At 45.6% G+C, this 22,365-nt stretch overlaps 1 long non-coding RNA gene and 2 pseudogenes across 1 annotated transcript; all 3 read right to left on the bottom strand.

Annotated features, from left to right (window-relative positions):
• Positions 1 to 816: 816 nt before the first annotated feature.
• On the bottom strand, positions 817 to 2,141 carry LOC115542366 (zinc finger protein 239-like; annotated as a pseudogene).
• A 6,700-nt stretch (positions 2,142 to 8,841) lies between these two features.
• The window catches only part of LOC115541731 (zinc finger protein 271-like), a 29,120-nt pseudogene continuing 15,596 nt past the window's right edge, over positions 8,842 to 22,365 (bottom strand).
• On the bottom strand, positions 16,270 to 18,132 carry LOC115542430 (uncharacterized). The gene is made up of 3 exons (XR_003976542.1): positions 17,912 to 18,132; positions 16,929 to 17,062; positions 16,270 to 16,315 (listed from the first exon to the last, which is right to left on the bottom strand). It is a non-coding gene; the product is annotated as an uncharacterized LOC115542430 (long non-coding RNA).

Raw genomic sequence — 22,365 nt, 5'->3', positions numbered from 1 at the left:
CCATCATCGGCCGACCTTCGTTATTGGCGAGAGCCAGCTCCTCCGAAGTGGTGAAGGGCGGCGGAGCGGTCCTCCTCCCAGTCGTATTAAATTTGGTTTTCTTTGCTACAGGTAATCAACATGTGACTTAAGGTTGGAGCCTAGGCCATTGCAAATCATACAGGCTAGATTCACCTGAAATTATTCAAATGGATGCTTACAACTTACCACATTAAATATTATTTTAATATTTATTTATTCTTGACTTGGCCCCATGTTCGTAGGAGCTTGCGTGCAGCACATCTATGGGGCTAAAAGGCATGATGATGCATGATATTTTTAGACAATATGCAGAATCTTTTCACTTACGAATTAACACGGACAGCTATCTTTTGCCAGCACGCTACCCTAGCCATATTATGGGCAAAGGTGTTCCCCTTGGCTGTGATGTGGACTTCGAATTCCTCGTAGGAATTCATAATAATACACCACGCACGCCCATTCACTTTTCATAAGGGGGAGTCAAATGACGTGATAAACACACCTTTTATGTGAATGCGCATTGAACCTAAAGCGGAAAACCTGGTTCGACTAATTTAATCTAAAGTGAGTGTCGTGGAACCATTTAACTCTGACTGCGAGTTGCGTCTCTGTCGAACCAGGTTTTCCCAAGAAAGCCTGGGTATGTTCAGCGAGGTTCGTGGTATACTCCCCTCACATGTTTCCTTTGTATTTACCAATGATGTGAACGTTTCATAATATTTTGCTGCCAGAAGAATCAGAGAAATAAGTTCTTTATCACACACATAAATTACTAAAATGACAAAACAAAGCGAATCAAAAGCAGGAAAGTGTTTAATCATGATAAAAAGAAAAACTAAAAGCAGTAATTTCGACCAATACCGGACAGAGCTCTCAATCAAAGCGCCCCGTTACCCTGTGTGAAAGCACCCCATTGCCCGTGTGCTTGAGCATGTGCACACTCAAATTGCTTGGGTCGCTGTAGCTGGCGTTGCAATGCACTAACAGGCAGGGCTTCTAACCGGAGTGAGTCCTCAGGTGGATCTCCAGGTCGCATTTCCGTTGGAAGCTCTTCGTGCATTGGTCACACCTGTAGGGCATCTCCCCAAAGTGAGTCGACATGTGGAACCTCAGGGCGCGGCCTCGACTGAAGCGCTTCGGGCATTGGTCACACCTGTAGGGCTTCTCGCCGGAGTGAGTCCTCATGTGGATCTTCAGGGTGCCATTCTGACTGAAGCACTTCGTGCATTGGTCACACTTGTAGGGCTTCTCCCCGTAGTGAGTCCTCATGTGGATCTTCAGGTGGCTTTTCCGACTGAAGCACTTTGTGCATTGGTCACACCTGTAGGGCTTCTCCCCGGAGTGAGTCCTCAGGTGGATCTTCAGGTGGCTTGTCCGACTGAAGCGCTTCGTGCATTGGTCACACTTGTAGGGCATCTCGCCGGAGTGAGTCATCATGTGGCTCTTCAGGTGGCTTGTCTGACTGAAGCGCTTCGTGCATTGGTCACACTTGTAGGGCTTCTCGCCGGAGTGAGTCCTCATGTGGACGTTCAGGTTGCCATGCCGAGCGAAGCGCTTTTTGCAATGGTCACAGCTGTAGGGTTTCTCGCCGGTGTGGGTCCTCATGTGCATCGTGAGGGTGTAGCTATGACTGTAGTGCTTTGCGCATTGGTCACACTTGTAGGGCTTCTCCCCAGAGCGATTCATCATGTGTCTATTCAGGCTGCCTTTAGGACTGAAGCCCTTCATGCATTGGTCACACTTGTAGGGCTTCTCCCCGGAGTGAGTTCTCATGTGGATCTTCAGGGCGTAGCTATCACTGAAGCCCATCTTGCATTGGTCACACCTGTAGGGCTTCCCCCCAGAGTGATTCATCATGTGTCTATTCAGGTGGCCTTTCAGACTGAAGCGCTTTGTGCATTGGTCACACTTGTAGGGCTACTCGTCGTTGTGGGTCCTCATGTTGACGATCATATTGGCATTGTTGGGAATAACCTTTCCACACAAGCCCTTGCGGCCGCCCTGATGCCCAGTCAGCTCCTCAAGGCGGACGAGCCTCACGCTGCAGTTCAGGCTCTTAGCCACGCTGCGGTCCGCAGACAGCGAGCTCAAGGCCTCCAGTTCTGACGCGGCAAAGAGGGTGTCATGGCCGTCCACCGCCAGTGGGCCCTCCCCTTGTCCGTAAACGCTCAGGATGCGCAGCTCCCCGCTGTGACTTGACATGTGGGAGGAGCCAGGGGCGTCCACACGCAGACTCTCCGAGGTGGCGCCGCGCTGCGTGCTGCAGTCTCTGATGTCATTGTCTTCTTCAGAGAGGAAAACAGAGAAAGAGAGAAAGTGATGTTTTTAATTAATCATTTTCACAAAAGGTATTCAGTATGTACTTTGTACACACTTGTGTATTGCAAGAATTATATTTTGACATTCTTTCTAACTTCTATTTGTTGATTATGCATTTTCCTTGTCGCCCTTTGGATGGTCAAGGGTTAAAGGCTCCTGCTGAGAAGGCAGATTCGAGTACATTCTCAGTTGATCCAGGTTGTTTTCTTGCATAGATGCAATGTGTATTACTAACCTACGGCGGGCATGCCTCCACCAATATCTTCTTCAAACTTGATTGAAATGGTGTCTGGGGTCTGCTGCTTTCCACATAAAGAAGGAAACACACAAAATACATATTCTTTCATTTTCACAGAATCATTGTCAATCCCCACTAAAGACAGATTAGGCATTTTTACCCTGCCATCTGATAAAATCCCCCTTCATCTCGGAGCTGGCTTTCTTGGTTAACAGGAGAAGGCGGGGCTACACACTGGAGGACTTTACAATGAATTGCAAAAAAAGAAATTTGATTCAAGACCCTCGCATGCAAGAAGGAGTTCACATCCGAGTGTAGGCTAAAACGCGATTAACTATTTACAAGTGCAAAAATCCCAACATATTCTTTTATTTTGCTAACCACTTTGCTGACGAAGCATTGTAAGGAAAGTTTGTCTGGTACTTTCTCTGAGATCAACCATTTTTCGTCTTCTTTAAATGCGACTGCCTCACCTTCTCTCCCATGATGGTCAGCAGCTTGCGGATTTCACCTTTTCTCCAGTTACAACTATTCATGTTGATATCGCTGCATCGTCTCTGTTGTAGAGACAATGCAGCAACACCTCTACCCAAGCCTCGCCCCTAGAACCACAAAGCTGTCTTATCGCATTTACATCAACATGAAACCGCCAATATGGGTAGGGTCAGAGAGGGTTAGTTACCTCGGTCAGTGTAAACGTGCGGATCACACGGGAAAAATTGTGCATAAGACGGGCATATTTGGCGGTGTAAAAACGTTCACTGAATCATAAAGGTGTGAGCTTTCTATGGGTTTGTTTTAGAGTTGTAACAGAGGAAGCCTCTCTTTTGGAGGGTGAATAAGAAGATGATTTTCAACCTTCACACTCAGCTCCTCGTGGGAGACCAGCCGCTCGCCGCGCTCCAGGGTCTTGGCCACGCTTTGGTCCGCAGACAGCGAGTTCAGGAACTCCACTTCTGACGCGGTGAAGAGGGTGTCATAGCCGTCCGTCGCCAAAGGGCCCTCCCCTTTTCCGCAGACGCTCAGAATCTTCAGTTCCTCGCTGTGGCTGGACATGTGGGAGGAGCCAGGGGCGTCCACACCCAGACTCTCTGAGGTGGCGTTGCGCTGAGTGCTACGGTCTCCAAAGGCATCGCAGTCTACTGCAGAGGGAGAAAAAAAGGAAAAAGTCATTGTTTTGATACATTATTTGCATAAAGGGAGGCATTGTGTATTTGTACATGTGAAAGAAACTCTTTAAATGTATGCAACATTGACAGAGGGTTTAAAATGTGTACTGCTGACAAAGATTCACAGTTTTGGGGAAGGACGTCTCCTCCAGCACCCTCCTCCCTAGACTCAAAGCTCAAGTGGTTGGCCAGGTTAAGGACACTCAACGAACACCAGCGCAAAGTGATCTGATCACAACATGACATGAGAGACAAGCGCAATAATTCTATTTTGACGCAAAAAAGCAACAACGTGTCCTTCCCTCTAAGCTGATCAGCTAACATTCATACATTATGAATTCAGTGATGTTTGAGAATGATAAACCAGCTCATGTGGCATCTGTCTTGAAACCCTTCTGGGCTCTTGACTGATTCCATCTATGAAATGCAACTCCCAAGTTTGACTCGTGTTTTAGCAGGGCACTGGTCATGATGCTTTTCCAACGAGGACCAGGCTTTTTAGCGCAGTCAGAATTTAGCATCAGCCTAGAATCTATGCTGCCTAGAATCTACCAAATCAAATAAAAAAAATACTCAATGAGTAATGTACACACCTTCACTTTTAAAATGGGGCTGCATAGACTTTAAAGGCCCAGTATGCAACTTTTTTTAGCCAAAATCACATTAAGTATGCAGGTTGAGAGTTATGCTGATGGTTCTGCATCCATTTCTGGGTCGATTGGTGGGTATGTCATTTTCCCATGTCGCCTCTTCAGTGAAAAAGCGCATATGCAACTTGATCTGCTCGGACCGGGACATTCCGGATGTGACGCAGCGGAAGTATCCTCGAAAATGTAGTCAGATTGTAGTTTCGAAAATGCTTTACGGCACAGACACACAACCCAAACATGACACCGGCTAGATATAAACAGCCAGTTGCGAGGCAATTGTTGCATTCATCATGGATCAATCGACTGATAAGGGACCCAAAAGGCGACCGTCGGTGGAACAAAAGAAGAATGGACCAGAAAAGAGATCAGACACGAGTGAAAGGGGAACTATGCAACTTTTTTGGCTTGATTTACCTTAATATAACAGGCTAAGAGTCATTGCGATGGTTCTATTATACATTTGTTCGATTGTTCGTTGTTTCGACTCACCCTTGTGCATCTTGGCGGAGAAAAGGAATATGTTTCTGCCGGCGACCCGCCGCCCACTCTCGCGGGAGTCTCGGGTCTCGCGAAGTAACGAATTGCTTTACGGCACAGACCCCCAAACACGGAACCGGCTCGATATAAACACAAGTCACTAAGGGATTGTTATATTCATCATAGATCAGCCGACTAAAAAGAGACAGAGAAACCCAATGTCGGAGGAACAGAAGAAGAGAAAAGGGAGACTGACCGGCAGAGAGGCCAGACACGAGTAAACGTTGGGCAAGCTGTTCAGGAATAGCGTGTACTGAAAGAAAAAGAAGACTGCAAATCAGACGCCGACTCGGCCGTGTTGCTTTTGTAATTGAAAGTACCCTTGGGTGGCCTTTGTCTTCGTGGTATTCTTGATGTTGATAGTCTCTGTACAAATGTGTTTGCTCAATCATTTTGTTGTGAGCCCTGTAAAAATTGTTTTTTCGACCGTTTTGTTGTGAGCCCTGTATGTTTCTAGCTTGCTTGGTTGCAACCATATAAACACCTTTGGTTCCATGGGTGTTTTGCTGTTCGTCTGTCTCGTCCCCCAGATACAGACTGAATCCCTGAATCCAGGTTCTTGTTTATTTAGATTATTATGTTGGCCAAACCTCTTACACTGATTTTTCTGTTCAACCTAAGATAAAACAATTATAATCTAGGATATAAATTCTCCCCGTCAACTATAAAAGGATGGATTTATGTTTATTCCAATACAAATACACCCTTTTAAAAATGTATAACCTTGCCTACACTTTATGAACATCTACTTCGGACATGGCTCCACGCATTGGCCGGCTTCTTTGAAAACAAATGCACATGGCTCGCGTAGAAGTGCATGGGGAAGGGTCGTCAACGAGTTGTTACGACAATGTTGTGAAATATCTACTACGAAGCTTTAGGGGGCGCTGTGTAGAGAAATGTGCGTGCCAAAACCAAGAAAACAGCGAAGAAATGCCCGAAGTTGCATAGTGGGCCTTTAAGGATAGCTTTGTGCCTACAAATATGCGTTTCCAGGTTTTCTGTCTGGCAGGCAACATCCCTTGAGAGAAGCTGCTGAATGCAAGCACTTGATGAGCTGGCCTGCGTAGAGACAACAAAGAAAAATCAGTACTAAATTTACTACCTTGTATGCATTCCAGGTGCATCGTAAGAATATATAAGAGAAGCATGTTTAGTGAATTACATTAGCCTAATACTTAAAATGTGTTCTATGAAATGATATTACATCCTTGATTTGTTTACATATTTTAAAGTTCATCTCATCAACTCAATACCATGACATCAAGCTCTGCAGAAATCTGCTAATAACCCTTTGATTTGAATCCGGTGTGGAGGGGAAAACATGCCCATAATAGTGCGTTCCAGGTACACTTTTTTTGCCCGTAAATAACCAGCTATAACTGGGAGTACAAGAGGGCAGAAGGGTGCGAAAACACGGGTTCCCAGAAACGCAACATATGTATTTAGGATGAGTTTTACAGGTCAATCTCCTCATCAGTAAAACGCTAGAACTACTGCGGTCCAGTGGCCGGTAAAATACAGTTGTATTCGTTTGTTGTATGGTGAGCAGACATTGTTAAACATTGCATTCCCTTGATATCCAAGCAGCAGATCAGTGCCCTCTTTGTTGAATTGTGCCCATTCTCGTATGATGCCCCTTGCTTGCTGAGGTGCACACTCGAGTTACAGTGCGTGTATTTATAGTTATGAATGGGCGGCAATGTATTAGTCCGCTGTCCTTTCTTTAATAGGTCCATGGTATTTACACACATAACTGATGCTATCTACCGTTACATTAGCGACACTAACTTGGCTGTTAGCGGTAGCGCTAATGCTAAAGCAACATTATAATGCTAACAAGGTAACCATATACAGTACAGCAACACAATGATATGGCGTTAGTTAACTTACTTTTTAGAGGTTTTGTACATCCAAACACTGAGCAACTGCGATCATTCGCTCGTTTGCAAGCCACGGTGTCTCTCAAGGAAAGAACTATGTGAACACGTTCTTAACTCATTTTCTCATGGGCGGTCGGCGGGACAAATAATCTGGGCGGGCAAAATAAGAGGAAGGTGAGGTAACCTTTCCCCGTAATATCGATTTTATTAAACATGGATAAAATAATACAAACAGAATAAATGCAAGAAAAAATCCTGAGCAATAAATAATGAAGTTCAAATGATACCGTTTTTTTTTAATTATGATGATGATGATGTTCAGCTCGTTTGTTAAAAGAAATCAAAGCTTTTGGACCAAACAATAACACAATATTTGAACAGATGAACCGAAACCATCAAACAAGAAAAGAAAAACAGAAATTCACTGCTCCAGCTCTTAACAAATTTAAGCCTTTTGCATTGGTTCAAAGTTTCCCTCTGGCTTATGAACTCCCCCCCCCCCCCCCCCCCCCCCCCACACACACACACACACACACACACACACACACACACACACACACACACACACACACACACACACACACACACACACACACACAAATAATTAGTAAACAGAAAAAGAAGAGACCCGACACAAACCCAACCCCTGTACATGACCATACGACATAAGGAACGATAAATCATGGTAGGTTTGTTATCCTACCAAGAGTATTAAAGAAACACTTGACACTATACTGTGTCTTGTGTTTCAACTCATTGCAGTAATTTGGAGCTGATTGGACATTTCAGCCAATGAATCAAATAGGCTACCTCCCTCAGCAGCATTCGTGCATTGTGCAACATAACTACAAGCAGAGAGAAGTGACAGATAGTTAACTAGCAGAGAGCCGTAAAAGCACTTTCTACCCATGTCAGTGGAGGAATTGGACTCCTCATGCAATGTTATACTTAAAAGGAACAAGTAAATTACATGTTAATTAAGTCATTTGGCCTGTAGCATATAAAAAAAAAATGATACAACGGTCCCAAACAGCATTTGAAATTGACCTCGAGACTCCGGTAAAACACTATAGGACATTGATCATGATATGCCTCAATATCAGAATAAAAACCATGGGTCAAATAGCAATGGCTAGTGGAATGAAAGTGAAAGCAGTGTAAGCTTGTCCAGGCCCTGCAATTCAGGATGTAGGCAATGAATCAGAATACATTTTTCTAGTGGGCATCCCAGGAACCTATTCTATATTTTCTTGGGGAGGACCCCCGTCCATTACTGCACCCCACCAACGAATTGGATCACCAGCCGCCGCTGCAAACAGGGAGTGAAGGGGGACCAATGCTAGGAATCTTCTGACTTTGTCCCGTTAGAATAATGCTGCATTCTAGAGGGAGGACCGGCCTAAACTGAGCATCACTGAGATCTAGACATTTAACCAGGGACCTTTTAAAATGGATCATCTTCAACCATTATCACCTATTATGAGACAATCCATCCAAGGTAGTTAGCATTAAGCGCACGGAGTGGAAAGGTCAGTGGAATGAACACAATCATGTATAATGTGGGGTTTAATCTCAGTCTACTTCACAAGTGAACTTTGCAGGCTTTTTGTAATAACAAAGATAACGGTAATGACAATGTTGTGGCAATGTCAAGCATAACTTTAATATACCAATTATATGAACCCTGTTTGAATAAGTCAATTTCAATAAATTTCTATGCATTCTCCATGGACCTAGATACCTCCCGCCCTCTCTAATTGAAAGGTGTTAAGATAGTTTGCATTTGAAACTGTGGGCACCAAGTTTGATACTGAGGCCAATCCAGAATTCTTTGTTGTGTAGATTCCTTTAACCGTCTTGCAGCCATGTCCACTTCACCCATATTGTGAATTGCAATTTAACTCGGTCTCTCCTCTCGCCAATCCTAAACTCCACGAAGGCCCCTCCCCCTGACCTTTGTTTCCTTTGTATTTACCCACGATGTCAACGTTTCCTATAAGAATCATGTACCATCGTCTCATTGACTGTATGCTTGGTAACTTTGCTGCCTGTATCTTCCCCTGATCAAGCTCTACATTAAATCAAATATTTTGCTGTCAGAAGTGTCCTAGAAATGAGTTAAACAGAGACATCGATTATCAATAAAAACTGAAAGCGAATCAAAAGTTGAAAGCGTTTAATCGTGATGAAAAGAAAAACTAAAAGCAGTAATTTCAACCAATACAGGACATAGGTCTCAATCAAAGCGTCCCGTTACCCCGTGCCAAAGTGTGCTTGAGCATGTGCACTCGCAAAGAGCTTGGGTCGCTGTAGCTGGCTTTGCACTGCAGACACACGCAGGGCTTCTCCCCGGTGTGAGTCCTCATGTGGATCTTCAGATGGTCTGTCCGAATGAAGCGCTTTGTGCATTGGTCACACTTGTAGGGCTTCTCCTCGGAGTGAGTCCTCATGTGGCGCTTCAGGGGGCCTTTCAGACTGAAGCACTTCGTGCAATGGTCACACTTGTAGGACTTCTCCCCGGAGTGAGCCCTCATGTGGTTATTCAGGATGGTATTCTGACTGAAGCGCATCGTGCATTGGTCACACTTGTAGGGCTTCTCCCCGGAGTGAGTCATCATGTGGTACTTCAGGTGGTCTTTCAGACTGAAGCGCATCTTGCATTGGTCACACTTGTAGGGCTTCTCCCCGGAGTGAGTCCTCATGTGGATCTTCAGGTTGCTTGTCCGACTGAAGCGCATCGTGCATTGGTCACACTTGTAGGGCTTCTCCCCGGAGTGAGTCATCATGTGGTACTTCAGGTGGTCTTTCAGACTGAAGCGCATCTTGCATTGGTCACACTTGTAGGGCTTCTCCCCGGAGTGAGTCATCATGTGGCGCTTCAGGTGGGATTTCAGACCGTAGTGCTTCGTGCATTGGTCACACTTGTAGGGCTTCTCGCCGGTGTGAGTTCTCATGTGGATATTCAGGATGCATTTCAGACTGAAGCCCTTTGTGCATCGGTCACACTTGTAGGGCTTCCCCCCGGAGTGAGTCCTCATGTGAAGATTCAGGCTGCCTTTCTGACTGAAGCACTTCGTGCATTGGTCACACCTGTAGGGCTTCTCCCCAGAGTGAGTCGACCTGTGGAACTTCAGGGTGCCTTTCAGACTGAAGCACTTCGTGCATTGGTCACACCTGTAGGGCTTCTCGCCGGTGTGAGTTCTCATGTGGATCTCCAGGTCGCATTTCCGATGGTAGCGCTTCGTGCATTGGTCACACCTGTAGGGCTTCTCCCCGGAGTGAGTCCCCATGTGGTTATTCAGGCTGCCTTTCTGACTGAAGCACTTCGTGCATTGGTCACACCTGTAGGGCTTCTCCCCGGAGTGAGTCCTCATGTGGTTCTTCAGGATGTAATTCTGACTGAAGCGCATCATGCATTGGTCACACTTGTAGGGCTTCTCGCCGGAGTGAATCATCATGTGGAATTTCAGGTGGCGTTTCTGTCTGAAGCGCATCTTGCATTGGTCACACCTGTAGGGCTTCTCCCCGGAGTGAGTCCTCATGTGGATATTCAGGTCGATTGTCCGAATGAAGCGCTTTTTGCATTGGTCACACTTGCAGGGCTTCTCGCCGGAGTGAGTTCTCATGTGAATCTTCAGGTGGGAGCTATAACTGAAGCGCTTTGTGCATTGGTCACACCTGTAGGGCTTCTCCCCGGAGTGAGTCATCATGTGGACGATCATATTGGCATTGTTGGGAATAACCTTTCCACACAAGACACCGGGCCGGCCCTTGCGGCCACCCTGATGCCCAGTCAGCTCCTCAAGGCGGACGAACCTCACGCTGCAGTTCAGGCTCTTGGCCACGCTGTGGTCAGCAGACAGCGAGCTCAAGGTATCTAGTTCTGACGCGACAAAGAGGGTGTCATGGCCGTCCACCGTCAGAGGGCCCTCCCCTTGTCCGTAGACGCTCAGGATGCGCAGCTCCCCGCTGTGACTTGACACGTGGGAGGAGCCAGGGGCGTCCACACGCAGACTCTCCGAGGTGGCGCTGCGCTGCGTGCTGCAGTCTCTGATGTCATTGTCTTCTTCAGAGAGGAAAACAGAGAAAGAGAGAAAGTGATGTTTTTAATTAATCGTTTTCACAAAAGGTATACAGTATGTACTTTGTACACACTTGTGTGTTGGAAGAATTATATTTTGACATTCTTTCTAACTTCTATTTGTTGATTATGCATTTTCCTTGTCGCCCTTTGGATGGTCAAGGGTTAAAGGCTCCTGCTGAGAAGGCAGAATCGAGTACATTCTCAGTTTATAAAGATTGTTTTCTTGCATTTTTTGTGTGTACTAACCTACGGCGGGCATGCCTCCACCAATATCCTCTTCAACCTTGATTGAAATGGTGTCTGATGTCTGCTGCTTTCCACATAAAGAAGGAAACACACAAAATACATATTCTTTCATTTTCACAGAATAGATGTCAATCCCCAATAACGACAGATTAGGCATTTTTACACTGCCAATCTGGTTCGGTCGCGGCTTGGCACGCCCTGCAATTTGCAACACTGCCAAGCTGAAGTTGCAAAAAATATATATATAATTTTTTTGATTCAAGACCCTCACATGAAAGAATGAATTCACAGCTGAGTGTAGGCTAAAACGCGATGAACTATTTACAAGTGCAAAAATCCCAACATATTCTTTATTTTGCTAACCACTTTGCTGACGAAGCATTGTAAGGAAAATTTGTCTGGTACTTTCTCTTAGATCAACCATTTTTCGTCTTCTTTAAATGCGACTGCCTCACCTTCTCTCCCATGATGGTCAGCAGCTTGCGGATTTCACCTTCTCTCCAGTTACAACTATTCATGTTGATATCGCTGCATCGTCTCTGTTGTAGAGACAATGCGGCAACACCTCTACCCAAGCCTCGCCCCTAGAACCACAAAGCTGTCTCATCGCATTTACATCAACATGAAACCGCCAATATGGGTAGGGTCAGAGAGGGTTAGTTACCTCGGTCAGTGTAAACGTGCGGATCACAAAGGGGAAAAATTGTGCGTATATTTGGCGTTGTAAAGCGTTTACTCAGGGTATCTGCAGGTTTTAGCAAGTCAAATTTAAGACTTTAAGACCTTTTTAATACCACCTTCAATGGAATTTAAGACCTTAAACCCGCGATGGTAGGGGGGATCCCGCTGTATTACAACCCAAGCATAGCATGTGTGTCACTCAATGAGACTCATTCAAGTTTACTTTCTGTCTGTTTATTGAACAGAAAGTGATATTCCAGGGCTCCAGACTAACTTTTTCCTTGGGTGCACTGGTGCGCCTAAATTTTTAATTTGGGTGCACCAGCACGTATTTATGGTGCACCCAAGTTGTGAGTTGTTGAGAGGGAGGGGGGGGGGGGGACAGCGTCTGGGCCCCCGGGCAGCTGCACCGGTTGGACCGTCGATATTTACGCCACTGATTAATAATATTTTCACCATTAAATAAATGCCTTCAGTAAGACCTGGGGGGTATACCACGAACCTCGTTGAACATACCCAGGCTTTCTTGGGAAAACCTGGCTCGACAGAGCCGCAACTCGCAATCACAGTTAAAATGGTACCACGACGCTCACTTTAGATTCAATTAGTTGAACCAGGTTTTCCGCTTTAGGTTCAATTCGCGTTCACATAAAAGGGGCGTTTCTCGCGTCATTTGACTCACCCTTATGCAAAATAAATCGTGCAAGAGCGGTGTATTTCATCCAAGGCGAGCAATGTATTATTATGAACTCCTACGAGGAATTAAAAGTTCAAATCACAGCCAAGGGGAACACGGTTGCCCATAATATGGCTAGGGTGGCGTGCTGGCAAAAATAGCCGACCGTGTTAATTCGTGAGTGTAAAGATTCTGCATATTGTCTAAAAAATATTATGCATCATCATCCCTTTTACCCCCATATATGTGGGGCCCCATGAATTGCGAGCCCAAGTACCGGGAATGCACTTGATCTCCGACCCAATATCGGACGTGCACGTCAAGTTGCTTGCTTTTAGTGGCGTGGTTCAACGTCTCAAACATCAAAACAAAATCAGCCTTGTTGACGCTGCAGATTAGCTCGTTTCGGATGAAAGGCGCTAGTCCGAAGCGAGTTATATACGCCGTTTTGTCCCTTCCAGCAGTAAAGGTGCTCGCGATTTGAGAGTCAGGGAACATCAAACCGAAGAGATCTCCTATCCCCTCATTCGAGTTGTAGGACTGGTGCTTGACCACTGTGTTTAGAATCCACAACACCTCTGCTTTCAGTGTTGGTGTCGCACCAAATGCTACCCTCAGGTCAGTGCTAGCAGCGCGGACCGTCTGCGGCGGTGGCGCCGGGGCAGAGATGCAAAACGTAGAAATGGCTGGGGTCTGTGTGTGGCTCCTGGCAGAGGTCTTATGTTTTTGGCTCTGCATATGGCCGACGACAGCCTTAATCCCCATGGTGCCGAGCTTGAATGTAGGCTACTTTTGCACGGAATGCATCTGGCCTGTTCTGGGTTGGCAACGGACGTCTTCCAGCCAACTGACGTTGAACTTGCTTTTAACCATTGTTGCAGACTAGCTAGCAAGCGCGCAGACATCCGTTTATATATGCAGCTAGCAAGAAAGTAGCCTCTCGTACATCTCCTTCCCGAAAAGTCCCGCGAGAAAAAAATATTAAATAGCCCTGCCCCGACAAATTTAAGACCTCGGAGTTATAAATATAAGACCAGCATATGACATTTTTGACGAATTTAAGACTTTTTAAGGCCTTCAATTTAGAAAAATGAATTTAAGACTTTTTAAGACTTTTAAGACCTCCGTGGACACCCTGGTTTACTGAATCATAAAGGTGTGGGCTTTCAATGGGTTTGTTTTAGAGTTGTAACAGTGGAAGCCTCTCTTTTGGATGGTGAATGAGAAGATGATTTCCAACCTGCACACTCAGCTCCTCGCTGCAGACCAGCCTTTTGTGCTTATCTGAAATTTTAAATAAGCTTTTATTTCTTTAAAATAAAAGCTCGCCGCGCTCCAGGCTCTTGGCCACGCTGTGGTCCGCAGACAGCGAGTTCAGGGCCTCCACTTCAGACGCGCTGAAGAGGGTGTCATAGCCGTCCTCCGCCAGTGAGCCCTCCCCTTTTCCGTAGACGCTCAGAATCTGCAGGTCCTCGCTGTGACTGGACATGTGGGAGGAGCCAGGGGCGTCCACACCCAGAATCTCTGAGGTGGCGTTGCGCTGATTGCTACGGTCTCCAAAGGCATCGCAGACTTCTGCAGAGGGAGAAAAAAAGGAAAAATCAATTGTTTTGATACATTATTTGCATAAATGGAGGCATTGTGTATTTGTACACGTGAAAGAAACTCTTGAAATGTATGTAACATTGACACAGAGGCTTTAAAATGTGTACTGCTGACAAAGATTCACAGTTTTGGAGAGGGCCGTCTCCTCCAGCACCCTCCTCCCTAGACTCAAAGCTCAAGTGGTTGGCCAGGTTAAGGACACTCAACGAACACCAGCGCAAAGTGATCTGATCACAACATGGCATGCGAGACAAACGCAATAATTATATTTTGAGACTAAAAAGCAACAACGTGTCCTTCCCTTCTAACCTGATCAGCTAACATTCATGCATTATGAATTCATTGATGTTTGAGAATGATAAACCAGCTCATGTGGCATCTGTCTTGAAACCCTTCTTGACTCTTGACTGATTCCATCTTTGAAATGCAACTCCCAAGTTTGACTCGTGTTTTAGCAGGGCGCTGGTGATGATGCTTTTCAAAAGAGGACCAGGCTTTTTAGCGCAGGTAGAAGAATCGAGTACATTCTCAGTTTATCAAAGTTAGTTGTTTTCTTGCGTAGATGCAATGTGTATTACTAACCTACGGCGGGCATGCCTCCACCAATATCCTCTTCAACCTTGATTGAAATGGTGTCTGGGGTCTGCTGCTTTCCACATAAAGAAGGAAACAAACACAAGACATTCTTTCATTTTCATAGAATAGTTGTCAATCTCCACTACCGACAGATTAGGCGTTTTCACAATGCCAAGCTGGTTCGGTCGCGGCTTGGCACGCCCTGCAATTTCAATGTCTTGCCTGCTTTTTTTTTTTTTTGATTCAAGACCCTCGCATGCAAGAATGAGTTCACAGCTGAGTGTAGGTTAAAACGCGATTAACTATTTACAAGTGCAAAAATAATCTTTATTTTGCTAACCACCAATTCCTCGCAGCGACTGGACCAGTGGGAGGAGCCAGGGGCGACCACACCCAGAATCTCTGAGGTGGCGCCACACTGAGTGCTACGGTCTCCAAAGGCATCGCAGTCTTCTGCAGAGGGAGAAAAAAAGGAAAAAGTCATTGTTTTGATACATTATTTGCATAAAGGGAGGCATTGTGTATTTGTACAAGTTAAAGAAACTCTTTAAATGTACACAACATTGACACAGAGGGTTTAAAATGTGTACTGCTGACAAAGATTCACAGTTTTGGAGAGGGCCGTCACCTCCAGCACCCTCCTCCCTAGACTCAAAGCTGAAATGGTTGGCCAGGTTAAGGACACTCAACGAACACCAGCGCAAAGTTATCTGATCACAATATGACATGCGAGACAAGCGCAATAATTATATTTTGACACTAAAAAGCAACAACGTGTCCTTCCCTCTAAGCTGATCAGCTAACATTCATGCATTATGAATTTATTGATGTTTGAGAATGATAAACCAGCTCATGTGGCATCTGTCTTGAAACCCATCTGGGCTCTTGACTGATTCCATCTTTGAAATGCAACTCTGAAGTTTGACTCGTGTTTTAGCAGGGCGCTGGTCATGATGCTTTTCCAAAGAGGACCAGGCTTTTTAGCGCAGGTAGAATCAAGTACATTCTCAGTTGATAAAGGTTGTTTTCTTGAATAGATGCAATGTGTATTACTAACCTACGGCGGGCAAGCCTCCACCAATATCCTCTTCAACCTTGATTGAAATGGTGTCTGGGGTCTGCTGCTTTCCACATAAGAAGGAAACACACACAAGACATATTCTTTCATTTTCACAGAATAGATGTCGATCCCCACTAAAGACAGATTAGTTGGGCATAAAACGGGCATAATTGGCAGTAAAAACATCTACTGAATCATAAAGGTGTGTGCTTTCTATGGGTTTGTTTTAGAGTTGTAACAGAGGAAGCCTCTCTTTTGGATGGTGAATCAGAAGATTATTTCCAACCTGCACACTCAGCTCCTCGTGGCAGACCAGCCGCTCGCCGCGCTCCAGGCTCTTGGTCGCGCTGTGGTCCGCAGACAGCGAGTTCAGGGCCTCCACTTCTGACACGGTGAAGAGGGTGTCATGGTCGTCCACCGCCAGTGGGTCCTCCCCTTTTCCGTAGACGCTCAGAATCTTCAGCTCCTTGCAGTGACTGGACATGTGGGAGGAGCCAGGGGCGTCCACACCCAGACTCTCTGAGGTGGCGTTGCGCTGAGTGCTACGGTCTCCAAAGGCATCGCAGTCTTCTGCAGAGGGAGAAAAAAGGAAAAGTAATTGTTTTGATACATTATTTGCATAAAGGGAGGCATTGTGTATTTGTACACGTGAAAGAAGTTCTTTAAATGTATGTAACATTGACACAGAGGGTTTAAAATGTGTACTGCTGACAAAGATTCACAGTTTTGGGGAAGGACGTCTCCTCCAGCACCCTCCTCCATAGACTCAAAGCTCAAGTGGTTGGCCAGGTTAAGGACACTCAACGAATACCAGCGCAAAGTGATCTGAGCACCACATGACATGCGAGGCAAGCGCAATAATTCTATTTTGACACTAAAAAGCAACAACGTGTCCTTCCCTCTAAGCTGATCAGCTAACATTCATACATTATGAATTCAGTGATGTTTGAGAAGGATAAACCAGCTCCTCTGTCTTGAAACCCTTCTGGGCTCTTGACTGATTCCATCTTTGAAATGCAACTCCCAAGTTTGACTCGTGTTTTAGCAGGGCGCTGGTCATGATGCTTTTCCAACGAGGACCAGGCTTTTTAACGCAGGAAGAATCTAGCATCAGCCTAGAATTTATGCTGCCTAGAATCTACCAAATCAAAGAAAAAAAATACTCAATGAGTAATGTACACACCTTCACTTTTAAAATGGGGCTGCATAGACTTTAAGGATAGCTTTGTGCCTACAAATATGCGTTTCCAGGTTTTCCGTCTGGCAGGCAACATCCCTTGAGAGAAGCTGCTGAATGTAAGCACTTGATGAGCTGGCCTGCGTAGAGACAACAAAGAAAAATCAGTACTCCATTTTTTACCTTGTATGTATTCCAGGTGCAAGTTGTTTGAAGATATAAGAAGCATGTTTAGTGAATTACATTAGCCTAATACTTAAAATGAGTTCTATGAAATGATATTACATCCTTGATTTGTTTACATATTTTATAGTTCATCTTAACAACCCAATACATGACATCAAGCTCTGCAGAAATCGGCTAATAACCCTTTGATTTGAATCAGGTGTTAAGGGGAAAACATGCCTATAATAGTGTGTTCCAGGTACACTTTTTTGCCCGAAAATAACCAGCTATAACTGGGAGTACAAGAGGGTAGAAGGGTGCGAAAACACGTGTTTCCCAGGAACGCACCATATGTATTTAGGATGAGTTTAACAGGTCAATCTCCTCATCAGTAAAACGCTACAACTACTGCGGTCCAGTGGCCGGTAGAATACAGTTGTATTCGTTTGTTGTATGGTGAGCAGACATTGTAAAACATTGCATTCCCTTGGTATCCAAGCAGTGGAGATCAGTGCCTGTAGCCCCTTTGTTGAATTGTGCCCATTCTCGTGTGATGCCCCATGCTTGCTGAGATGCACACTCGACTTACAGTGTGTGTATTTATAGGAATGAATGGGCGGCCATGTATTAGTCCACTGTCCTTTCTCTGTAATAGGTCCATGGTATTTACACACATAACTGATGCTATCTACCTTAACATTAGCGACAATAACTTGGCTGTTAGCTGTAGCGCTAATGCTAAAGCAACATTATAATGCTAACAAGGTAACCATACACATTTTATACAGTAAAGCAACACAATGATATGGCGTTAGTTAACTTACCTTTTCGAGGTTTGTAGCTGAGCCGAGGAGAGTTGGTACTGATCCAGACTTGATTTTCAGACGTTGAGCAAGTCCAGCTCTGTATTGGCCCAAGTTGAGGAAGCAGTAGTCAGTGAAATGTTTGGCGCTGCCGTGTTCTAGCAACGGGACGGCCATACGTTCCTGACCTCATCTGACTCCCGCGCTGCCTTCGTATCCAGTGGGCGTGGCCTATGACGTATTGGCTCCGGCTTCCTCATCTGTCTAAAGATGCTGCCAGAGCCATAGAGAGAGAAGAGTTGCGACCATAGATATATATTAACTAGATGCCCTACGGTGGCGTTTAGAACGAGGCATCTAGTTAATAAGTATGTCTATGGTTGCGACACTCTCTGATCTCGCCGGCAGGGTCGTCACGTGGTTCATGTAAGCCTGCATAGTTCAAAAACAGGCCGCGCTGCCGTGTTCTTCAATGGGACTGCCAGCAGCGATTGCAATATAGAATGGTAAATATAAATTAAAAAACACAAGTACTTTTTTGACCATTGTTGCATATTTGTAAACGTCAGTTTGACATTTGGAGTGGTAGGGTGAAAACTGCAAGCTACTTAGATACGTTTAAGTTTGAGGGAAAGCTTCACGTTCGTGTTAGCAATAGCATGGGTTGCACTAGGCTACTGACTTTAGTGGCTTAACCTTACTATATCTGTTCTGAAATCAGAATCAAAAGTATCACATATATCAAAGAATAACAAATGAAAGTATTTTTTTATTAAACAATGGGTCAGACAACAAGACTGTGTGTGTGTGTGTGTGTGTGTGTGTGTGTGTGTGTGTGTGTGTGTGTCCAACTTGAAAAACAACAACAAAGTGAAGGAACAGGGATGAATATTGTGTTAACAAGAGAGGAATGCGCTGAGGAAAGGAGACAATTAAAAAAGCAATACAAGTAAAATGGACCACTGGTTATAAAACCCTGCAGCAAATGCAGATTCCACTGCCTAACATCTGCAGGCTGCAAAGAGAGTAGGCGCCAAGTAAAGCCGGGCCCCGTTTCCCGAAAGCATCGTTAGCCTAAGTGTATCGCAGAGTGGGTCGTACGAGCATCGTACAGTTTTCACACCGTTTCCCGAAAGCATCGTTGGTAACGAATGTCTTGAAAACGCTCGTAGCTAACGAGTGCTCCAGGGCACTCGAAGGACGCTAAGAGCATCGTTAGCCTACTATAGAGTGAACTCATTATTGCATGCGGGTGTCTTCATTCATAAAAAAATAAAACATTTGGGAGTATGCAATAATACAAATTATTCTAAAGAGGTCAGAGACTCCGTGCACAGCCCCGCCTTCCCAGTGAACCAAGAAACCCCGCGCCGTGACGAATGGGGGATTTAACCCCCTCGGTTTAACACAGGAAACTTGAGATAAGAAGGTGAAATTGCCGGGCATGCCAATATGCTGCGACCGAACCGGCTCGGCAGTGTAGAAAGACCTATAGCCAGGGTTCGAGTTAGGTGGGAGGTAGTGGGAGCTTTCGATTATGAGCAGCTACTTGCCAAACGAAAAAATAGCCTGACTTCACAAGGTGTCTTTTTATAATTTATTTGTTGATAAAGTTGATCAGCAGAGAAATAGTTTGCCAAAGACGTTGACGTCGCTTAGCAACCGAAGACGCTGGCGTTGTTGTGAAGGTCCCATGCAAGTGAACGGAGCGTTCCACGGCATTGAGAAGAGCCGTGTCATAATAGCCCATATTTACGTCCTATATCCCCCCCCCCCCCGTCAAAATTCAGCGCAAGGCCGGTACGGTCTCCCCACACCGTCAACAATTTTAACGCCCCGTGCCCACTACCTCCTTCAGTCAACGGACGTGGGAAGGCGTGGCTGACTGATGGGGGAGTAGTCTTTGCAGAGGCATCCGTCAGCCAATCAAATCGCTTCGCCGGGTTCTTCCCGCTACTTCCTGCTTGTTGCGATGCAAGATGACCCGCTTTCCCGCTTTCCAGTATCGTCAGAGCCTGAGTCGCGTCACAGTGCTTACATTTGCATACGCGATCTGTTTGGATGACGGATCCGTCGCTGCCGAAAAAGTTGAACATTTTTCAACTTCTTGACTGAGCCGAAGGCTCCAACGGAACGGACGGATCCACAATGCATTGCGCGTCCGTCCCCATTAAAGTCAATGGGGATCACGCAACGGACGGAGGTAGTGGGCACGGGGCGTAAGAGACCCCCACAGAGATGGAATCATAACTTGAACCCTGCCTATAGCCAACTTCATCCTGCCCAACAATATGGGCAGGATCCAAGCTCTCCTAAACGGGTCAACAATAGCCGCGTTTGAATGATAATGTATGAATGGAACGTTGCATTTTTAATGTCCAATCAATGCAACCTTATGCGGAATCAGATAAAGTCGGCTCTCTTGCTGTGCAAAATAGGCCTATATGTTTAAAAATTCAGCACATTAAGGCCCCCTTCACACGAAGCCGAAACGGGCGAAACCGCTACGGTTTCGATCTATCCGGTTTCGGAGTATCTCCGTAAAGACGAAGCCAAGCGAAACCGGGTAGATCTGTAGAAACGCTGTAGTACACATTCCAGGCCCATAAGGGGCGCTGCTTCTGGTACAGAAATCCAGAAGAAATGAAATATGAAGAAGAGGCGACCATGCGCATAAAGGCTGCCCTTATGCGCATGCTCGCATGTGATTTATGAGACTCCGCGGGCTTAAGAGCCATTGGCTAGGAGGTCGAGGGGTGGGGCGATGACGTCATGGTTTGCGGTTTCAGGCGTACACATGAATCCAAAACGAAACCGGGTAGATTTGAAACCACCCCCGAGGGTGGTTTCAGAAGTTTGCGGTTTCGGTCAGCGGATTCGCCGGCTTCGTGCGTACGGAAGGTCGAACCGTACAAGACCTTTGCGGTTTCGCCATGAAATCAGCTTTGTGTGAACGGGGCCTAAGATAAATGTAGTTGTCACACAAGCTATTTTGGATTTTTGTAATATGGAATTAGTTCAGGGGGGAAATGCCGTGAATAAATGTATGCACAGCGCGTTCAGGATTCGGACTGATATGTCGACCTAGGCTTAATCAATTGTGTTTTAATATCTTTAACATTCATATTATTGCAATCTATTCTTTTCGTAGGCTACTCTGCGGTGGGCCTTGATGGGGAGATATTTTAACCGTTTTTAACCCCATTTTCCTGTGACATTCCTGCGTCTCCCCCTTCGTCATAGCCCGTTTCAGAACCATGTCAGCGGACAGGTACAATCCTACGATCGTCGTGAGTGCAGCGAATGCGCGTTCACGTTAAGAGGAGTTTCGGGAAACGCTCCAAAGAAATTATCGATCGGGAGAATGACCTTACGAGCGATCGTAAGATCGTTTCGCGATTACATCGTTATCGGGAAACGGGGCCCTGGCCCCAGTGTTTGAGATGCCAGATATATCAGGCTGAGGTTTGTGGAACCAAAAACAAGTGGGAACAAGGACTAAGAACAACAAAGCAAACATACAGTAAGTGAACAAGAACAGCAAAGTAGAGCCAGGGGGTATCAATAAATAAAACAATGTTAGTCATGTGTGCAACAAGTACAACAAATGTGTAAACAGGTGTGCGTGTACATCTAACTTGTAAAACAAGAACAAAGTGAAGGAACAGGAGGAATATTATAAGTTATTAATAAACAAAGAAAATACTCCATAAACATCAGGCTGAGGTTAAGGATAGTAAAGTGCAGCAGGTCGAAAGGAAGGACAACAATCGCAGCCGCCGCCACCACCACCACCAACAGCCGTCGCCAGCACAAGCCGCCACCACTAGCAGCAGAAGGCGACACCACTATCCTTCGCCACCACCAGCCAGCTCAAGCAGCCATCGCCTCAAGCAGCAGCGACCTGCAGCAGCAGTGTTATCCGGCACCAGCCAGCTCAAGCCACCAGCAGCAGCAGCCACCATCAGCATCCACCTTCAGCAGCATCCACCATCAGCCTCATACACATAACCGCTATGTCTGTGACACAATTAGGCCTAGGCATTTTTTTATTCTACAAATTCATACTATAGCTGTGAGAATTGTTAAGAAAAATCACCTCCATAGTCGCCCTGGAGCCACAGGGCGACAGTCTCCTGCAAGAATCAGGGAAACCTATTATAGGACATTCTGTCCAGGATTTAAACATTTAGAAGAATAGGTGACACTTTGCTTTGGTAGTTATATACCTCTGATTGGTGATTGTCGGCAGCTCCTCCAAACTAATGTTTGTACCTTCAACTAAAAATGACAATTAATTTACACTTAATCATTTCACATTTGATTAGCAAGACAATTATTGAAGTCCATTGCCAATACATGAATACATACTCATTACAAACGCCTTGGAAGTCGAGGCAGTGGGGTCAGAGGACGCCCCCCCTTCCACTCCTACCATCATCGGCCGAACTTCGTTATTGGCGAGAGCCAGCTCC

The sequence above is a fragment of the Gadus morhua genome, chromosome 4, assembly GCF_902167405.1.
Source record: "Gadus morhua chromosome 4, gadMor3.0, whole genome shotgun sequence".
Lineage (NCBI taxonomy): Eukaryota > Metazoa > Chordata > Actinopteri > Gadiformes > Gadidae > Gadus > Gadus morhua.
Note: the sequence above shows the minus strand (reverse complement) of the source record. Positions and strands in the feature narration are given on the sequence as shown.